General features: G+C 34.5%; 1 protein-coding gene across 1 annotated transcript in view; it reads right to left on the minus strand.

Annotated features, from left to right (window-relative positions):
- Positions 1 to 12,256, minus strand: part of Stxbp3 (syntaxin binding protein 3) — a 63,010-nt gene that overhangs the window by 49,692 nt on the left and 1,062 nt on the right. The gene's annotated exons all lie outside the window — the stretch shown is intronic.

The raw sequence follows: 12,256 nt of genomic DNA on the forward strand, positions 1-12,256 counted from the left end.
AATGGTTAATATGTTTAAGTATATGAACATATATAAGTATATGAACATATTTCTGAAATTATTATCTGTTTCGTTTTTTCTATTCTACTTAAATCTTAAGTAAACAAGATGAAAACGAAAAATCCACAGGACAATCCTAAACTAATTCATTGCTAAATTACATTCAATAATGGAATCTGCATAAACATTTTTCATCCTGATTTACATTATGTTTTGCAATTATATATATCATTAAATTAGGATAAAAACTTTGCCTTGATTTATTAAGAAATATTAATATGATCTTTTAAATCATTTTCAAAATTAAGTATTTTATAAATTAGTTCATGGATTTACAAAACTCCTCACATAATAAAGAAAACATGCAAATAATTGACACAAATTCTATTTTACAATAAGATAATCTCCCATATTTAATGTTTTTATTAATATCCAATTAAATTTGAAAACTGTAGTAATATTTGTACATAATGAATAAAAAAATGTAAATTATGGTAAATCTTCTTTCACTAATTCTTGTTAATGAGATGGTTATACAATTCATTTAAATTTTTCTATTTTTCATTTTTCATTTAAATTTTTCTATTTCATAACGAAATTGTTTTAAGTTAATGCTTTTGGAAAATTTACCATCATGTTCTTCATATCATGTTAAAAAATGATAGCTCTTGTAACAAATGGGATATAATTAAGAGGGGTTACTATGGTGTAATACAAAAAAAATTAGGTCCTTGTTCCTAATTGCTGGCATACAGCTTCTAGAGTCCTTGAAATCTACTGAGCGAAAGAATGTTTATGTTAATGAGAGAACTCTTGACTGAAGGGCTCCTAGATGGCTTTGGGATTGAGGCTGATCACCGAAGAAAAGACCAAGACATGACCTCCAGGGAGGTGAGAGGGGCAGAAGATTGAATTCAATCACCAATGACCTATGATTTAATCAACTGGGTCTACAATAAGGAAATCTCCATTAAAAAAAATTTTTTTAAGGAAGAGTTTGGAGAGCTACTGAATTGAATATTTATCTACATACAAGGACCCAAGCAGTACAACGAACTCTGCTCCTGTGCTCCAGACCCTTCTGGATCTTACCCTATATACTTCTATATCTGGCTGTTTATTTGTATTCTTTATAATAAGCTAGTAATAGGAAGTAAAGTGTTTTCTAAAGTTTTGTGAGCCATTTCAGCAAATTATTGAACCTGAAAGGGAAGGGGAATTGTGGGAACCTCTGATTTTACAGCCAACCCAGAGAGAAGCATGGGTAACCTGAGGATTTAGGATTTGCTAACAGTATCTGAAGTTGAGAGCAGTCTTGTGGGACTGAACCCTTAAACCTACAAAGTCTGACATAGTTAAGTAATACTAGGTAATGTCAGAATTGAAGTGAATAGCAGGACACCCTACTGATGTCCACAGAGTTGAAGAATTAGAATGGGGGGTCATATTTGGTGTCAGAAGTATTGTAAGTAAAAAGCTTAATACCTATTAAGAATTGTGAAGTAGAAGGCTTTACTGTGACTGGGAAGAGTTAAAACTGTTAAGAAGCACCAGTTAAGACAATTATATATTGCTTGCTAGGAGGATTATAATGTTATCTGAGAACTGTAGTAAAAAAATCTGACATTTAACCATACTTTAATCCAAAAACACCAGTTTCTAATATCCTACAGGCAAATAAACAATTTTCTCAGGCAGAGCTCAGATACTGAAATATTATGCCACTTCCCTTTCTAAATTAGCTTCCTTCCTGATACCTCAAATATGTTCAAATCTAAGACAGTTTGCTTGTTTTCAGCAAATTTACTTGTTGTCTTTCTCTTAAGAAATGAATGTTAATGGAATTAATGACAGAGCAGATTGGAGAGAGATCCCAGGTAACCTGACAGTTTTACAGCTGAATTCTACAAAACATTTAAGGAAGAACTAATACCAATTCTTCCCAAACTGTCCCAAAACACTGAAATGGAAGATACTCTTTTTATAAGGCAAGCATTATCCTTATGGCAAACCCAGACAAAGACACAATAAAAAAAGAAAACTACAGACCCATATTCTGAAGAGCACAGATACAAAAATTCTCAAAAAAAAAAAAAAATACTAGCAACCTAAATTCAATAGCATATCAAAACTATCATACATCATAATCAGGTAGGATTCATCCTAGGTATGCAAGGACAGTTCAACAAATACAAATCAATAAACACAATACAACACATCAACAGAATGAATGACAAAAATGCTATGATCATTTCAATAAATACAGAAAAAAGATTTTTAAAAGATTCGACAAATTGAAATGGTGGTATATGCCTATAATCTGTGACTTGGGAGGCTGAGACAGGAGGGTCACAAGATTGAAGCCAGCCTAGACAACTTGGCAAGACCCCGTCTCAAAATATAGAAAGGGCTAGGGATGCAAGATCAGTGGTAGAGTGCACTTGGGTTCAATTTTCAATACCACCAAACCCAACCAACCAATAAACAAACAACAACAACAACAAAGAATTAACATTCCTTCCTGATAAAACTAAACAAATTAGGTATAGAAAAAACAAATCTCAAAATAATAAGTGCTACATATAAAAAACCCATGGCTGAATGGGAAAAACTGAAAGCAATTCCTTTAAAATCAGGAACAAGACAAGGCCTTCCACTTTCACCACTCTTTTTTAAAAATACATGTTTTAATTGTAAATGGATATAATACCTGTATTTTATTTTTATGTGGTGCTGAGAATTGAACCCAGTACTTCACACGTGTGAGGCGAGCCCTCTCCACTCTTATTTAATATATAATATTGGAAGTCTGAGCAAGAGCAATTAGGCAAAAGAAAGAAATGGCATCCAAACTGAAAGAAATAAAGTTAAATTATCCATATTTGAAGATGACATGATTCTATACACAGAAAAATTATTCCATTAGAAAATTGTTAGAACTTACAAATAAATTCAGTGAATACAAAAATCAATATACAAAAAGTAGTACATCTATACACAAAAAAAGAACTTACAGAAAAAAATTAAGAAAACAATCCCATTTACAATACTACAAAATAAATAAAATAGTAATAAAACCAAGGAAGTGAAAGAAATTATAAAATACTGATGAAAGAAATTTAAGATGACACACACAAAAAATGGAAAGATAGCCTGTGTTCATGAATCAGAAGAATCAATATCATTAAAATAACCATACTACCCAAAGTGATCAATAGATTTAGTGTAATTCCCAACAAAATACCAATGACTTTCTTAACAGAAAGAGAAAAATCAATCCTAAAATTCATTTGGAATCACAAGACCTAGAAGAACCAGAGATCCTGAGAAAATACAAGCGCGCGCGCGCGCGCACAGACACACACACCTCTATTCCACTAGACTGAAGGCATTACAACACCTGACTTCAAAATATACTACAAAGCTACAGTTATTAAAAAAAAGTATGGTACTGTATAAAAAACAGACACATAGACCAACGGAACAAAACAGAGAATCCAGAAATTAATCCACACTCATACAGTTAATTGATTTTTAACAACAACACCAAGAACATACAATAAAGAAAGGACAGTCTCTTCAATTAAAAATGCTGGCAAAACTGGACAGGCATCTACAAAAGGAAAATAGATCCCTTTCTCTGAATCATACACAAAAAACAACTAAATATATATCAAAGTCCTAAATCTTAAACCTAAAACTATGAAATTACTATATGAAAACAGACCAGAAACACTTTGAAACATTGCTATAGGCAACAATTCTTTTTAGACAGGACCCTAGAGTCATAGGCAACAAAAATAAAGACAGGCTTACATCAAATTAAGAAGCTTCTGCACATCGAAGGAAATGACAGAATTAAGAGACAACCTACAGGAAGGGAGATATTATTTGCAAAAGGTACGCCTGATAAGGGATTGACATCCAGAACATGTAAGGAACTATAGAAGCTGAACACCAAAACATAGTCCAAATTAAAAAATGGGTTTAAGAACTAAACAGACACTTCTCAAAAGAAGGTAGATAGCCAACAAATATGTAAAAAAGTGCTCAATTTCACTAATCAGAAAAATGCAAATTAAAATCATAATTAGGTATCATCTCATTCTAGTTAGAATGGCTATCGTGAAAAAGACAAGAAATAAATGCTAGTGAGGATGTCAGGAAAAGTGAACACTTACACACTGGGTGGGAAAGCAAATTAGTACAGCTATTATGGAAAACAGTATGGAGATTCTTCGAAAAACTTAAAAGTACAACTATCATATGGTTCAACAATTCTGCTCCTGGGTATATATTCAAGGAGATGAAATCTTAATACCAAAAAGATACTTGTGCCCCATGTTCCCTGTAGCATTATTTACAATAGCTAAAATATGAACTCAACCCAGATGCCCCTCACAGGATGAATGGATAAAGAAAATGTGGTATATTTACACAACAGAATACTACTTGACTATAAAAGAGAATGAAATTCTGTTATTTGTAGCAACACGGATGGAACTGGAGAACATTTTATTGGGTAAAATAAGCCAAACACAGAAAGACAAACACCATATATTCTCACTCATTTATGAAAACTGTTATGGTTTGTATACAAGGTGTCCCTCCAAAAGCTCCTGTGTTAATACAGGAATAGTCAGAGGTGAAATGATTAATTATTAGAGCTATAACCTGTATTAATTCATCTGATGGAATAATAATTTGAAAGGACTAACTGCATAGTAACTATAGGCAAATGAGGTATAGTCTAGAAGAGGTGGATCACAGGAGATGTATCTTTGGGGATTATATCTGTCCCTCTGGCTCCTCTTCCTCTTTGCTTCCCAACAGCCATGAGATGAGTAGCTTTCTTCTACTGCTGCTCTTCTACCTCATTTCAGGCCCAAAGTGATGGAGTCAGTGACCATGGTCTGAACCTCTGAAACCACTGAGCCAAAATAAACTTTTCCTCTTCTTAAGTTGCTCTTCTTGGGTACTTTGGTCACAGTGATGAAAAGCTGACTAAAACAGAAATCAATAAGCCAATCTGGTAAAAGTATGGAACAGAACAGTGGTCACTGGAAATAGGAAAGGGTAGTGGGTAAGGGGTATAAGAAGAAATTAAGAGGGACCTCTAGACACTGGAAAGGATACAGGGTGAGGGGGCTTGAGGGTGAAAGGCAGACAGACATGATCAATGTACAATGTGTGCATATATGGAAATATCACAGTGAATACCATTAATCTGTACAAGTAATATACATTAATAATTACAGGTTTTTTTAAAAAGAGGTCCCTGAACAGAAGTCATCTTTACAATATTTGAAATTTTATACCTACACCATCCTAGATAATAGACACTAGTCACATGTGGCTATCAAGCACTTGAAGTGTGGCTAGTCTGAACTGTGATGTCCTGTGAACAAAATACATATGAGGGGGCTGGAGTGCAGCCCTATGGCAGAGCACATGCTTAGCATGTATGAGGCTCTGGGTTTGAACTCCACTACAAAAAAGGGGATGGGGGACTCTGAAGAAAAAGAAAGGAATATGAAATATTTTATGAATTTTTAAATTATATGTTTAAATTATAATACTTTGAATATATCAAGTTAAACCAAATATTGATTATTAAAATTAATTTCACCTGTTTTTATTTTTTTAAATATTTTCATTAGTGCACTATAGTTTTACACATTAGTAGGGTTCATTCTGAAATAATCACACATGCCTGGAATATAATTTGCTCCACTTCAGTTCCTTTTACTCATTTTAGTGTGACTACTAGAAATTTGATTATATATGTGGCTTGTATTACATCGTTAGTGAATAATGCTGCCCGAGAATCTGAAGATACCTACAGTCATGGTGTCAGCATCTTAAAACTAAACAATAAAAAACCAATTTTGCAAAAACATATTAAGTATCCATGAAAAGTGATGAAGATAAGGTACGTTTACAGTACAATGAAAGGAAACCTCATCAACTACTATTACAGAACTAAAAAGGTATTGTTCTGAATATTAACCAAAATTATTTGACCCTATATCCATTCCTCTGGCATCCTAAATATGGACATACCCCAAGACTTAATTATTTTACCTTTGCTCTGCCTACTCTACACAATCTTCCTCAAAGGCCATATCACCAAACTTTCATCTATCAGATCAATTCTTCAGTTTTTAATTATCTTACTGTCCATCTCTCCTTAGACTTCATTCAATTACACAATACAGGTTTAAGCACTTTAATGCAGGTTTAAGGCCTCAAATTGAAATTATAATTCCCTAAAAACTGCTCTAGACTTCATTTCTATAAGTTTGTTGTATTCTTAGTCTTTGACTATTTCTTCCTTCCCCCAAATTCAATAATTAGGCAGTATTGTTTTTTCTGGATCTGGCCATTATGTTTTACTGCCACTGGCACCAGCAATACCTTAATTCTCAAATTACTCACAGAACTACTGCAAGAGACCCTATCTAGATTTCCTGCTTTCCACCTCCAATCCCTTTACCTTTCCAATTCATTTTTTTACACTGCTCAGTTACCTTTCTGAAACACAACACCTTGTTTAGATTACTATCTACCTCAGGTCTCATATGTTCACTCTTGCCTACCAAAAAAAAAAAAAATCTACTATTCAACATTCTCCATGAACTGCCTTCTACCTAATCTCTACACTGATCTTCCACTGGTACCAATACTACTCAAATAATTACCTATCAATACCAACTATCCTATCCTTGCTCATTTTGTTTTTCTGAAGCACAAAAGGAAATATATTTAAAATTGTAAGGCCAAAGAAGTGAAATTACTGAAAGGAGAAATAAAAGAACTACCATAGTACACAACAATATGAGCAAAGCTGAAAGTACATTTGTATACCTATCTTAAATTACAGAAATTGTTAATAAACCTGATAATAATGCAATAGAAACTGATTTGCTGGAAAATAGGAAATAATCTATGAACAACAATTTTAAAAGAAATAAAAAGATCAAGCAATGTGGAAATCATCACGGAAATGTGGGAAAAAAATTACCACTACTACAAGACAATTTCAACACTGACCTGCAAAAGTTACCTTATTCTTTTATCTACTCTGCCTTCCCTAAATCGATGAGTCCCATCATATGCTGTGTCCTAAATCCTGATCTTTTCATTCAGCTCCCTTTTCTGAAATGTATACTTATTTACCTCCAACTGCTCCTGGACACTGACTGGCACTGAAAATTCACTATGTTCTAACTCTGAACTATTTTTTCCCTCCAAGTCTGCTCCTTTATTCCCCTCTTTATTGGTAAACAGCAACAACACTAGTCTAGACTGAAATTTTAGTCTAGGATGACCCTCCCTTAGATTATACCTTATTGAGTCTACCTCTTAAATCAATCTCTCCTTTTCTCATTCATCTTCTCTTTACCTCCCTTGTGACACTTTAGCCTTTTCTCCTAAACCAACACAATACATAGTCTCTTTGCCTCTCATTCCCATTTTTCTTTCAAATAAATGACCCTTCCCTCTAACCTCTGAGTGTAATAACCAAATAATTACAAAAGGGAATCAACATAACTCACTTTCTTTATTTCGCTAAACTTACATCTTGGATATCCTCCATGTAGAGTGTGAACATACAGATAACTCTTTTAACAGCTATAAAATATTCTTTAATACATACACACCCTAATTTATTCAACTATTCTATATGACAGGCTGTCATTTTGTTTCCAATTTTGCCACTGTGCTGCAAGAAGGATCCTTAAACATATATCTGTGTTTATCATTATTTTTTTTTCTCTTAAATCCACCATTTTAAAAATGTTATTTGTTTGTTCATTTATTTACTTTTGGTACGGGGGATTGAACCCAGAGGTGCTTTTACCCCTGAGTTACATCCCCAGCCCTTTTTATATTTTACTTTGAGACAGGGTCTCCCTAAATTTGCTGGAATTTGAGATCTTGTTTCAGCTTCCTTGGTCACTGGTATGATAGGCATACACCACTGCACCTGGCCTATTTTCTTTTATTTTAACATATTCATAAATGCACATGAGACATTTTACTCCATTTAAATCCCCAGTACTACTTCCTTCACTTCCCTCCTCCCTCCCCTGATTCCTTTTCTCTTTTCTATTGGTCTTCTATTTATTTTTAAATTGATTACTGTTATACATAATAGTGGCATTCACTGTGACATATTCACATATGCACATAGCACAGTCTGGTCAGTTACATTCCACAGTTCTTTTCTGTTTATATTTTTAAGGACAGGGTCTCACTAAATTGCCCAGGCTGGCCTTCAACTTGTGATCCCTCTGCCACAGGATCCTGAATAGCTGGGATTATAGGTGTGCACGAACATGCTGGACAATAGAATTTTTTATATTTTTGATCCACATTTGGTTCAATCCATGGAAGTAGATCTGTGGGTTCAGAAGGTCAACTGTACTTTATAATAATAAAGGATCTAGAGGGTTTCTCTCTTAGCATAATATCATAAAGGTAAAAGTCACTATTACAAAATGATTTGGGGGTGATATAAATCAGAATAGTGGTTATAATGGGGTGAGAAGGTGGGGTTAGAACTGGGAGGAGTAGACAAAGGTGCCAAAAACATACAATGGAGAAAAGATAGCCTCTTCAACAAATGGTGCTGGCAAAACTGGAAATCTGTATGCAGTAAAATGAAACTAAACTCTATCTCTAACCCAGCACAAAATTCAACTCAAAATGGATCAAGGATCTAGGAATTAGACCTGAGACCCTTCACCAAATAGAAGAAAAAGTAGGCCTAAATCTCCATCACATTGGCTTAGGACCAGACTTCCTTAACAGGACCCCCATAGCGCAAGGAATAAAAAAGCAAGAATCAATAAATGGGATAGATTCAAACTAAAAAGTTTTTTCTCAGCACAGGAAACAATCAATAATGTGAAGAGAGCCTACAGAGGGGGAGAAAATCTTTTCCACACACACTTCAGACAGAGTACTCATCTCCAAAATTTATAAAGAACTTAAAAAAACTTTATACCCAATACAAAGAACCCAATTAATAAATGGGTTAAGGAAATGGGCAGACACTTCACAGAAGAAGATATACAGGTGATCAACAAATATATGAAAAAGTGCTCATCATCCCTAGTAATTAAAGAAATGCAAATTAAAACCATCCTAAGATTTCATCTAACTCCAATTAGAATGACTATTATTAAGAACACAAGCAGGGCTGGGGAGATAGCTCAGTCGGCAGAGTGCTTGCCTTGCAAGCACAAGGCCCTGGGTTCGATCCCCAGCACCGCAAAAAAAAAAAAAAAAAAAAAAAGCAATAGTAAGTGTTGCCGTGGATGTGGGGGAAAAAGGCACACCCATACATTGCTGGTGGAGTTGCAAATTGGTGCAGTCACTCTGGAAAGCAGTATGGAGATTCCTCAGAAAACTTGGAATGAACCCACCATTTGACCCGGCTATCCCACTCCTTGGTTTATACCCAAAGGACTTAAAATCAGCATACCACAGTGACACAGCCACATCAATGTTCATAGCAGCTCAATTCACAATAGCTAGATTGTGGAACCAACCTCGATGCCCTTCAATTGATGAATGGATAAAGAAACTGTGGTATATATACACAATGGAATATTACTCAGTCATAAAGAAGAATAAAATTATGGCATTTGCTGGTAAATGGATGAAGGTGGAAAATATCATGCTAAGTGAAATAGGTCAAGCCCAAAAAACCAAAGGCTGAATGTTTTCTCTGATAAGTGGATGACAATATATAACAAGGAGGGGTGGCAGGAGGAAGAGAAGAATGAAGGAACTTTGGATGGTGTAGAGGAAAATGGAGTGGAAGGGGGCGGAGGACAGAAAGATAGTAAAATGAAACAGTATTACTCTATGTATATGCATGATTACATGAATGGTGTGAATCTACATTGTATACAACCATAGAAATAAAAAGTTGTACCCCATTTGTGTATAATGAATCAAAATGCAGTCTGTAAAAATAAAAAAGATTTTAATAAAAAAATGAATAAAGGAAAAATAAATATTATACAGATGAAAGAAGGTAAGAATACCACGGTAGATTTGGGCCAGATTACAGATCTTCAAAAGTAGATTCTGAAATGAACTTTAGGTATCTGGTGGTCTCTGAACAGGAGAACCACACAAGCACAGAGCAATACTATTATAGGAAAATCAGTATGGAGAGCTACTTGTTGGATGGACGAGAATGAGAAAAAGCAAGAGCTTGGAAGCTCAGTTATGAGATTGATTAGGAGCCTCCTGCAATAGACAGGGCATAAAGTAAGACACTAAACTAAAGTTTAAAATTATGGAAAGTCACAGATAGGTCAAACAACTCTGCAGGGAAAAGAAAAAAAAAAAAACAACACTAAGTGTAAATTCTAGGTCTAGATTTCATAGCTGTTACTGGCATTTTTTATTTTTATTTATTTTTTTTGGTATTGGGGATTGAACCAGTGGTGCTTTACCACTAAGCTACATCCCCAGACCATTTTTTTTTTTTTATGTTGTGATAGGGTTTCACTAAGTTGCTGAAATTGACCAACTTGCAATTCTCCTGCCTCAGCCTCCCAAATTGCTGGGATTACAGGCATGCAGTACCACATCCCCCTATTGGGGTTTATTTTAACATCATAACTGAGATACAATTTGTATACCATACAATTTACCCACTAAAAAGTGTGCAATTCAATGGTTTTCAGTATATTCACAAAGTCATGCACCCATCATTGCATTACCACAAATGTGAGAATATCTTCATTACTCCAAAAAGAAATCCCATCCCTCCAAATAAGCAGTCACTTAATCTACTTTCTGTCTCTATAGATTTGCTTGTTCTGGACATTTCATATATGTGGAGTCATACAGTGTGAATGTGGTCCTTTGTGAATGGATCCTTAGCATAATATTTTCAATATTTTGCCCTATTGTAAAATATATTGGTATTTCAGTTTTTAAATTTATCCATCTATCAGTCCATGGACATTTGAACTGCGGAGTGTTTGCTTAGCATGTAGGAGGTCCTGGGTCGAATCCCCAAAAACACCAAAGGGGCGGGGGAAAGAACAAAGAAAAAAAGAAACAGTAGTACCATTTTCTTTACTTACTACTTTACAGGCAAATTAAAGGCTATTAGCTTTCTACCCTCACCTATTATATCGTCAACATAGTAAAACACCTCTAAAAGTATGATTCTGATTCTCTTATCTCTTCAAAAATTCCTTCAACATCTCTCTCAAATTCTTTTTTTTTTTTTTTTTTTTCCTGCAGTACTGTGGATTGAACACAGGACCAAGCACATGCTAGGCAAGTGCTCTACCACTGAGTTACAATCCTAGCCCTTTTCTAAGATTTTTATTTTGAGCCAGGGATCTCTAAGTCATCCAGACTGACTTCAAACTTGTCATCCTTCTGCCTCAGCCTCTCTGGTAGCTGAAACTACAGTGTGTATTACCACACCCAGATTTTTTTTTTTTTGTACTGGAGACTTAATTCAGTGGTGCTCTACCACTGAGCAACACCCCTTTATTTTTATTTTGAGACACGGTGCTGCTAAATTGTTGAGGCCAGCCTCAACCTTCCCATCCTGCCTTAGCCTCCCCAGCCACTGGGATTACAGGCATGTACCACCACACCCAACTAGATGCATCTTTTGCTAACAGAACTCTGAGGCTCCCTCTTCTCAAAATATATACTTTACTGAATAAATGCTGAATGACTATTATCTTGTCTTTTGGTTATGTTTCTATTTACAAAAAGTTTCAAAGAACTATTTTACAACCCTATATCGTTTTCCTTTCATTTTGTCTGTTTATTTTACTCTCCATCTAGAAAGTCTGATGTTAACCTTAAAATAATAGCATAAGTTAGAAATTTGGTTATCTCTACACTCTCCCTCTTGCCTAGTTTCATGCTATCAAGATTAGCATTACCACCACTAATCTTTTCTCATAAATGCCAGCATATATCTTGGAAATTTTTATACAATATACTTCACTACTGATTTTTATACAAATGTATTTAAATGCCACTGTGTTTTTAATCACCACCAAATCCTTACCATTTTAAGCATGTTAAAGTCCTAAAAACAAAATGACAACCTTAAAATTAACTAATTCTTAAAAATATAATTTCATACTCCTTTATTTATAAACTCAGTGTCTGCTATATATAAAGTACTAGCCCAGTTACTGATTTGGATTTTTTATACAAGAAACGTAACTCACAGATTTCCATCAACCAATTT

Source organism: Sciurus carolinensis, chromosome 1 (genome assembly GCF_902686445.1).
Source record: "Sciurus carolinensis chromosome 1, mSciCar1.2, whole genome shotgun sequence".
NCBI classification, from domain to species: Eukaryota; Metazoa; Chordata; class Mammalia; order Rodentia; family Sciuridae; genus Sciurus; species Sciurus carolinensis.